Source organism: Indicator indicator, chromosome 5 (genome assembly GCF_027791375.1).
Source record: "Indicator indicator isolate 239-I01 chromosome 5, UM_Iind_1.1, whole genome shotgun sequence".
In the NCBI taxonomy this organism is placed as follows: Eukaryota; Metazoa; Chordata; class Aves; order Piciformes; family Indicatoridae; genus Indicator; species Indicator indicator.
In genome coordinates this window covers 7,286,673-7,297,658 of record NC_072014.1, presented here as the reverse complement: position 1 = coordinate 7,297,658, position 10,986 = coordinate 7,286,673, and positions in this window count along the sequence as shown.

Here is a 10,986-nt window from a genome sequence, read left to right as displayed (position 1 = left end):
GGGTAGATTCGGATTAAATGTTAAGAAGTTCTTCACCATGAGGGCGGTGAGTCACTGGAACAGGTTGCCCAGGAAGGGGGCAGAAGTCCCATCCCTGGAAGTTCGTAAGGCCAGGCTGGATGGGGCTCTGAACAACCTGATCTAGTGTGAGGTATCCCTGCCCATGGCAGGGGGGTTGGAACTAGATGATCCTTGAGGTCCTTTCCAACACTGACAATTCTGTGTTTAAAGGAAGAGAAAGGGAGAGGTTGGAAAAACTGACATGTTTTAATGCAGAATTTAACTTGGGGTTTTTAACCCTTCCACTTCTCATTCATCTGGGTGTTGTCCAAGACCAGGAAACATTTTTCTGAGTCCCTCAAATGGTGTTTGTCATCACAACTCAGCTGAAGAAGTCAGTATTTCCATTCCTGTTAGCTCTTGGAGTTCCATGTAGCTAATTTACAGCAGGCAGCTTTTTAGCTTTCTGCGCATGAGGGTTAAAAGCTAAATAGCATCAAGAGAAACACTACGTCATCTTCCACTGGAGCATCCTCAGGTGCCTGGAGATCATTCAGAAACTAACCAGCTCACCGGCCTGCCATAGCCCTGCAAAGCCTTACACTGTGGAGCTGATGTCTAGTGCTAAGAAGCATGGTAGAGTTACTAGTGAAGCTCTGAGGTGGGGAAAACCTGTTTGGCAGTCAGGAATCAGGCATCTTTGCTCTTGTAAATGTATGCCTTTTTAAGGTGCACTTTACTAAAGCACAAGACCAATCAAAATTGGTTTTTATGGCTTTGGCCTGGTAGGTTTAACAAAAGGAATTTTGTCTGGAGAGAAGAAACAACCCCAAATCTTGATGTTCCATTTCTTCAGTCACAACTTTCCCTTTCCATGGCCTTCCTTGATCCCACTCAGTGTTGGGCTTGTGGCTGCTGCTCCTGATAAGCAATGAAGAAGCTGGAAATCAAGATTTTGTGGAGAAATCAAGAAAGCTTCCCCACAGGTGAAGGTTAATTTTGTCAGCCCTTCTTTCAGAAATCTGCAACGCTGACAGAAGATTCAGAGGAGAAATGTTTTGGTTTGTTTTTTTGGGAGAGCAAAGATGCCCCTTTTAACAGAAGTCTTCACTACCAAGAAATGCTAGGCCAAGGAAAACTCTTAGCAGGATGAGATGCCCAAATACTCCTGTGGCCTAAATACCCAAGCTCCCCCTAGTCCTCCTTTTCTAAGAGATGAAGTGCAGAAGAGATGAACGTTCACTCAGAGGGGAAGTTGTGGGAACTGTGGACCTGCCCATGGCCACCACTGCTTGGATAGCAACCCTGATTTACCTGACACTTCCGAGGAATTTCAGTGAAATTATTCAACCAGCACTGTGTGGGCATGCGACTGGGGTGAGAGCCAGTGGGAAAGTAATAGCAGAGCAGCTGCCTGGTTTGGAGGACTAATTATGGGATGGAGTCTTCACATCCATCTGGGTCATCGCTCCACATCCATCTCAGCTGCATGCCAGTGACAAGGTCATTACTCTTTGGTAGATCCTTGGCGACAGACACAAAATGGCTCTGCAGGCCCAGACCAGTTTGTAGTGCGCTGGTCTCCTCCTTGGTGTACCTGGCATGACAGGGACTAATGATCTTTGCATTGGCAATGTGAGCAGAGATCTCAGGGCTGCTCTGCTTGGGAATGGCATCCTGATTTGATGCACAGCAAGAGGCCAGTCTGGAAGAAGGCTTTCCCACCAGCTTCCCTGCCACATTGCTTCTGCAGCCACCCAGAAAACAGAAAATTCATCCATAACCTTGCTCAAACACATGCAACACAGTGAAAAAAAAAAAAAATAAAGGGCTTCAGTAAAGTATCTTGAGTGGCTGGGCAACCACTTCAGCATCCTTTATCACAGCAGGAGTAACCTAGATAGGGCTGCAACCCTGATGTGTGGTTACCATCTGAGATATCTCCAGCAAGACTGTGGCAACACAGCCTGGAGCCTGTCTACAGTTGGGACTCAGAAATCAAATATCCACAACCTAAAATGAACATAGATTATTTGCAGGGAAAGAAACGTTGGCTTCTTAGGCCAAAGCATCCTGGCTTGTATCAAGAACAGTGTGGCCAACAGGACCAGGCAGTGATTGTCCTCCTGTACTCTGAACTGGTGGGGCCACACTTTGGGAGCACTGGGTTCAGTCTCGGGCCCCTCACTACAAGAATCACAGAACAGCTTGACTTCAAAGGGACGTTTAAGACCATAGAATCATAGAATCATTCAGGTTGGAAAAGACCCTTGAGATCATCAGATCCAACCATTAACCCTACCCTGCCAAGTTCACCACTAACCCATATCACTAAGCACCAAAGCCTCATCCAGCCTGGTCTTAAACACTTTCCAGAGAGGGGACACCCACAGCCTCTCTGGGCAACCTGTTCCAGTGTCTCACCACCCTCACAGCAAAGAACTTATTCCTGATGTCCAATCTCAATCTACCCTGCTCTACTTTAAAACCAATGCCCCTTGTCCTATCACCACAAGCCCTTGGGAAAAGTCCTTCTGCAGCCTTCCTGTAGCCCTCCTCAGGTACTGAAAGGCTGCTCTAAGGTCTCCCTGGAGCACAGCTGCATCAGCCCAGCAGTGCCTCTGGGTCAAGGAAAGGGGAAGCTCTCTCAGCTGACAGCTGGAGGAGGTATGCAGCACCCGGGTGAGTTACTGGCTGCTGCAGGGCAGAGGCGAGCAGTCATGTGAAACACTGAGCAGCAGCACGGGTTCAGCTCCACAGCCAATACGTGTAAATAACTCCTGGTGAACTGTGCTCGGGTTAAAAACCAAGTTCAGCCTGCTCGTGGCTTTGATCTGAGCGTGGGTTCACCACCTGTAACCTAGACCATGACAGCACGGGAGAGAGAGGCTCTGAAATCCTCCCTGCTTGCTGCATCAACAAACCAATTTGCAGCCTGACATTTTAGCTGTGTCCTATGCAGATGACTTTTTGCTGATCCAATACTTCCGAATAAAAACCACTTGCTAGCTGTGCAATAATAAATAAGGAATTAATCCTGCACTCCACAGACACTCAGTACCTGATTTAACCTTCTTTTCCCTCCTCACCTCAACAGGGGGTCTGTAAAGGATGCAAGTTTCTTTTATAGCTAAGTTAGTATGTGTTTTTAATCACTGGAAACTATTATTATCAAGAGCAGACAGTTAGCAGCATGCACAGGGCATACATATGACATCAAGGGGAGAGAGGCAGAGCAAGAGGAAAGGAGAGAAAACACTGACAAAGAGCCAAGACCTTTCCGGCCTAGAATTCTGGGTTTCATGTTAAAAAGTAAAACAGTTTTGAAAACATTCCTCTTCGAAAAGTAAGTAGCTCCAGAGAGCCAAGATGCACCCCTACTTTTTGGAGTTTCTCAGACCCCAGTTCTCCTGGGGTCCTGAGAAGGTGGCTTCTTCATGGAGATCAGACAGCTTTAAGTCCCAGTTTGGTTTTATAAGCATTTGATTTCAACAGCTCCTCATTCACCTAATTCACACAAGCTGCCATGTGTTTTTTGGGGGGGGGTATTTTGCTTCCCTTCTTCTCCCACTGCCTTACAACAGACACATTTGCGGTGACCTGAGGATAAAAGGGAAAGAAAAATCAGGAATCCTGTGGCTGGAAAATGCTGTCACTGAGGCCAGCAGGTCTGTGACAGATGCCCTGCAGCTATTTCTCACATCCTTATCATGCTCAGCCCAATGAATCTCACTCTGAGCAGGTATTCAGGTTCTGGGCTCCCCAGCTCAAGAGAGACAGGCAAGGACTAGAGAGAGTCCAGTGGAGGCTACAAAGATGCCAAAGGGCCTGGAGCATCTCTGTCTGGAGAAAAGGCTGAGATGCCTGGAGAAGAGCAGCCTGAGAGGGAATCTTCTCAATGCTCAAAAAAGAGCTGAAGGGTCAGGGACAAGAAGGTGGGACAGACTGTTCTGAGTGGTGGCCAGTGACAGGACAAGGGGCAATGGACACTCACTGGAACTGAGGGAATTTCACCTCAACATAAGGGAAAAATTATTTCGTGTGAGGGTGCTGGAACCCTGCAGTAGGCTGCCCAAAGAAGTTGTGGAGTCTCCTTATTTGGAGAGATTCCAGCCCCACATGGACAACCTTCTGTGGGTGACCCTGCTACAGCATGGGGGGCTGGACTGGATGATCTCCAGAGCTCCCATCCAACACCCACCATGCTGGGATTCTGTGAAACAGCTCTGAGATGTGCACCCAGAGTCTGCTGTTCTTTCATCCTTTTCATGCCATCTTCTCCCATCATCACTGCTCATCAGAAACTGTAACTCAGGTTGACATCATTCCTTCCCGAGACAGGAGCTATTGAATTATCTAAGGAGAAGTCTAAATACTGGCTTTTAAAGTATAACTGATCTACTAAAAGCAAGTATTATTTTGGACATGCCATGTCACATTTGTCACACTTGGCTTCACATTGCACTGTTACCTCCTGCGATGTCATTAGAGCAACATGAAGTTGCGTGGCACAACATGACAGATACCTCAGCAATGAGGGAAAGACACTCTCCAGATTCCAGGTTATTCTCTAGCTTTATCCCAAATAAAAGATTCAAGGGATATGAGTGACTGCATGCCTGCAGACCAAAAATTACTCAAGTCTCCCCTGCAGAAAGCAGATCTCCTCAATTCACCTGCTTCTCACATAATTAATCTATTTGCCTTCATCAAATGTGATTCATTATCATCATCTTCTAAACAACCTGATTACCAAGTAGGAAAAGCTCTTCTTTCAGCTTTTTACCAATAATAGCAATCTTGAGGACTGTGCCAGACTCCTCTTTAGCACAACACTGATCATAATCCCCAATTTACTGCTGGAAAATCTCCCCTCCACTAGGTAGAGGAACCACCTCAAGCAGTCTTTATAGAACAACACAAGAACGCTCTCCCAGTCATCACAGAAGACTGGCATCCTTTCCAAGAAGGTAGCTCTCTTAAATGGTCCTTGAGAAATTTCAGAAGACAATAAATCATTGAGAACATAGTGCAATAAAGAGTAGCCTAGAAGAAAAAGCATCCATGTGCATTCAGCTTTATAGCATTAAAAGCATTCTAATTTCTTCTCTCTTTTAGTGGAGGAAGAAAGAGAAAAACAGAAAGAAAAAGACAAAGAGAGAGACAGCTCTGTAGAGAGGGACCTGAGAGTATTGGGGGACAACAAGCTCACCATGTGCCCTTGTAGCCAAGAAGGCAAATGGACTCCTGTGGTGCATTGAGAAGAATGTGGCCAGCAGGCCAAGGGAGGTTCTCCTCCCCCTCTACTCTGCCCTGGTGAGGCCACGTCTGGAGGATTGGATCCAGTTCTGGGCTACCCAATACAAGAGGGACAGGGAGCTACTGGTGAGAGTCCAGTAGAGGCTACAAAGATGCTGGGGGGCCTGGAGCATCTCTTTGAGGAGGAAAGGCTGAGAGACCTGGGGCTGTTGAGCCTGGAGAAGAGCAGCCTGAGAGGGAATCTGATCAAGCATGATCAATAGTTAAAGGATGAGGCCAGACTCTTCTGTCTGGTGCCCGGTGACAGGAGTAAGGGCAATGGGTACAAACTAGAACCCAGTAAGTTCCACCTAAACATAAGGGGAAAATTCTTTGGTGTGATGGTACCGGAGCCCTGCAGCAGCCTGCCCAGATAGGCTGTGGAGTCTCCTTCTCTGGAGGGATTCCAAACCCACTGTGATCCTAGGCAGCCTGCTGTGGGTGACCTTGCTCTAGCGGAGGGGTTGGACTAGACGATCTCCAGAAGTTCTTCCCCACCACCCATCATTCTGTGATGCTGTGAGAAAGCAGACAGGTTATCTCTGCCTTTCACTGAAAACTACCTCCCTTTTTTCCAGAAATGTCCAAAAATAAAAGGTAAAAGTAGCTCTATTTTTATGCATAGTTTCTGAACTGAAAGTGGGGAAGAAAATGCCATTTTTTCCCCAAAGAACATTTGAACAAAATATAAAACCTTAGTGAGCATTTTAATCACAACTCCCAACAGCCCATTTCCCAGCTGGAAAGGACTTTGAGCAAAACCAACCCTCCCTCAAGCTTCACATCCCTGCTCCCTTTCACCCTGCATGTCCCTTGTGACCTGCCACAAAGGTTTGGCCACAGGAGAAGGTTTTGAGCTAGTTCCCTGTAGGTAATCTTCAAGATCCCATCATTTTTCATGTCCTTTTAATATCACCTCAATATCTTTTTTTATTCTGGTATGAATGGACTCGCTTATGCTGTTCCCTGCCCCACATATTCACTAGATGAATACAATAAATTGGCAGGACTGGTCTGACTGGCCATATGCTGTTCAATTTGTATCTGCTGGTGTCCTGACCTCACTTTTGTCCAAGATGCTAAAAAAGTCCAACTGAGCAGCTTTATCTGAAGCTCAGAAAAGTATGCTTTCCTCTTCCACAAAACTTAATTTGCTTTTCGAAGCAATAAAAAATAACAAACAAGCCAACCAAACAACACAAACCCAGCAGTTTTGTTATTGTGCTCCTCAAATGTGTGAGGAAACAGAGAGAAGACGCCTGGCACATATGGTATTTTTATGTGGGTTGGGTATTTTTGCCTTGTTTGCAAGTCAGCACAGAATTATTACAGTTTGGCACACAGCAAAAGGAAGTCTCCTGTGCACAATATGATTTAGTCTGGCCAATAAAGTGGAAGTGAGTTTCTTGTTGGCACGGAGTCATTAAGGAAGAACATCAAGTCCAACCATCAACCCAACACCACCATGCCCACTAAACCATGGTCCCAAAGTGCCATGTCCATGCAGTTCTTGAGCACCTCCAGGGATGGTGACTCCATCACCTCCCTGGGCAGCCTGTTCCAGTGCCTGACTGCTCTTGCCTGACCTCCCCTGTGCAACTCATAGCCTCTTATCCTATTGCAAGTTACTTGAGAGAAGAGACCAACACCCACCTCACTACAACCTCCTTTCAGGCAGTTTTAGAGAGTATACTAAGTTCTGCTGGGTATCTTTTGCACAAGAGAGCAGTTCATGTTCTCCTGCAGTTTCATGTTCTCCTTTGATGATACATTTCCCATCAGACAGCTTCATCTCCTTCTCTTTCCCCAAATATTAAGATTTCACCCAGCAGGGACTCTCCAAGTCTCCTGATCATTCTAAAGACAGTTACTCTTGTTTGCATGGAGTCCCCACTCCTAGAGGGATTTAAAATTTGGGTAGATGCAGTGCTGAGGGACATGATTTAGTGGTGACCTAGCAGTGCTGCATTAACAGTTGGACTTGCTAATCTCAAAGGTCTCTTCCAACCAAAACAATCCTAGGATTCTACTGTGACTCGGGACCAGCTCTCAGAAAAACCCTCCAGCATGAGGCAACCAAAGTTCATGTCTTCAGCATCACTTCTCCCCATCCCATGTGTGTTCCCTTTTCTTCCCTTTCCCTGCCTCCCTGGAGCAGATGTCAGCCCTCTCAAGGCACCCTTCCTCTCACAGCTCTTCTCATTCTCATGACCTCTTTTCATGTTGAATTTTGGGGCTCTCACTACAAGAAGGACATTGAGGTGCTGGAGCATGTCCAGAGAAGGGCAATGAAACTCAAGAAGGGCCTGGAAAACAGGTCTGCTAAGGAGCAGCTGAGGGAACTGCAGTTTAGCCTGGAGACAAGGAGGCTGAGGGGAGATCTTCTGGCTCTCTACACCTCCTTGAAAGGAGGTTGGAGCCAGGTGGGTGTTGGTCTCTTCTCCCAGATAAAAAAGCAGTAGGATGAGAAGATTGCAGGTTGCATTAGGGGAGGTTAGGTTGGACATTAGAAGAAACTTCTTCACTGAAAGTGTTCTGAAAGACTGGAACAGGCTCCCCAGGGAAGTGGTTGAATCCTTATCCCTAGAGATGAGATGTGATGCTGTGGGACATGGTTTAGCATCAGACTTGGCAGAGTTAGAGAATGATTTTGATCATCATGCCTTGATGATCTCCAAGTGCTTTCCAACAGAAATGTTTCTAGGATTCTATGACTAGTTAACTATCTCTTCACCTACCTGCATTTGCCTCATGCCACACCTTTAAAGTCAGTGGGAGCTTGGACATGAAATTCAACAACCCGTATGGTCCTTGCCATTTTCCTTCTCCTATTAATTCCCCTCTCCTTCCTTTCCTGTCATATTGTTTTATCTATTATTCCATGCCTAACAAATTACCAGTAAGGCTCCAACATCAAACGTATTATCCTCAGCACCATGTGACTATCAAGTGAGTTAACCTCTAATTTCTGCCCATATCATTCATGTACATTGATTTTACATGAAAAGTACTCTTGACTCAGATTGGGTGACCCTGATATATTTAATCTCGTTAATGCTGCTTCTTTCTAAGCAAACGTTCAGTGTTTTCCTCTAGAAAGTTTCTTCTCACTTCTAAAACATCCATCATAACTTGGCAAAAACAAAACCTTCCTCCACTACCCTGCTGAATTCATCAATAACACTAAAAAAAAAAAAATCCAAAACAACAAACCTGCATTAAAAGTGTCTGAAGCTTCCAAGAGCTGGCAGCTCAGCCAGCCTCTCAGCATTAGCACAAACATTGAAAGAGCTGACAACTAGTGTCAAAACCCACAGCTGGAACTCAGCAGCTGACTGCAAGAGGTACCAGTTCGAGGCCATCTTATTCCTGGTCCCATCACTCCCTCTTTCCCCATGGCATTGTATCATGATCCCAGTTGCAAGGCTGGGCAGGGAGCATAGGGGTGACACAGCACCTCCTGAGCCACAGGGATCCCAAGGTATCCTTTGCAGTGGGTGCTAATGAGCCCTGAGGCTACATCAACACTGCTGTCCTTGGCTTGGCTTTGCCAGGTCAGAGGACTACTCAAGAAACCTCACATGGAGAGGCTGAGAGACCTGGGACCTGTTTAGAGCAGACTGGAGGGGATCTTTTCAGTGCTGATCAATATCTGAAGAGTGGAGGACAACAGGATGGGGCCAGACTCTTTTCAGTGGTGCCCAGTGATTGGATAAGGGGCAAGAGGCACAAATGAGAACACAGGAAGTTCCATCTAAGCTTGAGGGAAAACTTCTTTGCTGTGATGGTGCCTGAGCCCTGGAACAGGCTGCCCAGAGAGGTTGTGGAGTCTCCTTCTCTGGAGAGATTCCAAACCTGCCCTGGCTGGTTCATATTCAGCCAGCTGACAACTAACACACCCAGCTCCTTTTCCACCAGGCAGCTTTCCAACCACTTTTCCAAGCCTAGAGCATTTCATGGGGCTTCTTATGACCCACATGGCAGTTTGCTTTGCTGTAACTCATACCACTGGTCTCAAAAAATGTAAATTTTGCCAGAGGAACAACATGTACGTGGTCATGGACACAGTGGGGTTGCTCCCTTCATAGGGAAAGGAGAGGAAGAAGGATTGGAGCGGAAACAGAGACAGGAAGGAGAGCTGTGCTGTGCTGCTCCTCTGGCTTTGCAAGGGAGAACGCTGTTGGGAAAGCAGAAGCAGCCTCTCTCCATCCCTCTCTTTGTCATCACAGGCAGCATCTCGTATCTCTGCTTTAAACTGTCACCAGTTTAAACTCCTGCCCCTCTACCACTGACAGTGCCCTAAACCTCACCAGAGCAAGGTGAGCTGCAAAAATGCCTCCTTCTCACCTGGGCTCCAAAATCCCAGCCAAAAAGAAGGGCCAGAGCAAGGAAGCAATCTGGTCAGGATCCAGCACTGGTGGGGTGCTCTGGCAGCCCCTTGGAAACGTGAATGTCTTAGGAAGGGCGTTTCAGGTAGTGCTGACAGAGAGAGCCAGCGGAAACAAAAGGGATTTGTTTAGGTTGCTCCCTTAAAAACATGTCCACTCCCCTCTGAGCCTGCATATTTTGCAGTCCCAGCATACTTGCCCTGTTGACAGCTCTGGCAGGCTCAGTGATTTTTATTTTTTTCTTAAGTGAGCTTGCTCACCAAATAGATTTTTCAAGCTCCCACAACTTGAGGAGTAGAAATTGCAGGCTGAAAAATAGGAAGGACTGGAAAATCAGATGATAAGGGTAATGTTGTGCAATGTTCAGGGGCTTGGGTCCCTCACTCCAAGAAAGACATTTGAGTGCTGGAGTAGGTCCAAAGAAGGGCAGCAAAGATGGTGAAGGGTCTGAAGAACAGTTCTGGTGAAGAGCAGCTGAGGGAACTGGGGTTAGTTTAGTCTGGAGAAAAAGAGGCTGAGGAGAGACCTTCTGGCTCTCTACAACTCCCTGAGAGAAGGTTGGAATGAGGTGGGGGTTAGTCTGTTCTCTCAGTTAACAAGTGATAGGATCAGAGGAAATAGCCTCAAGTTGCACCAGGGGAGGTTTAGGTTGGACATTACGAAAAATTTCTCACTGAAAAAGTTCTCAAAGACTGGCACAGGGTCCCCAGGACGGTGGTTGAATCCCCATCCCTCTCCCCAAAGAGGCAGAGATGTGGTACTGAGGGACATGGTTTAGCATCGGCCTTGGTAGAGTTAGAGAATGATTGGACTGGATGATCTGAAAGGTCTTTTCCAACCAAAATGATTCCAGGTAGTGATGGAAATGGCCAACTCATTTAGAATAGACTAGAATAATCTGAATTATTACTAAACACTAATAACAGGAGGAAAGAGGCGAATGAGAAGCAAATGGAGGAGGAGAAAGAGAAGGAAAATGAAATGGAGAAGAATTTAAAGTATTACATTTAAAACCCCAGTCTGGTGTCATATGGGGCTCTTGCTTGGGTGCAAAGAGTGTCAGGAGATTTGACTCACCATGTGTGAATAGACATGCCTGTTAATTATTATGACAGTTATTATAGACAGCTATCATTCTGTTAATAATATATAATAATATCTACACTAATTGTTATTGCAACACATGAATATTATTACCGTTATTATTAGTGCGATTTTTATTACTGCTATAATTTAACTTGTGTTTTACTATTATTAGTTTAACTTCTTCCGATTAATTACAGCCTTTGAGACGTTTCTA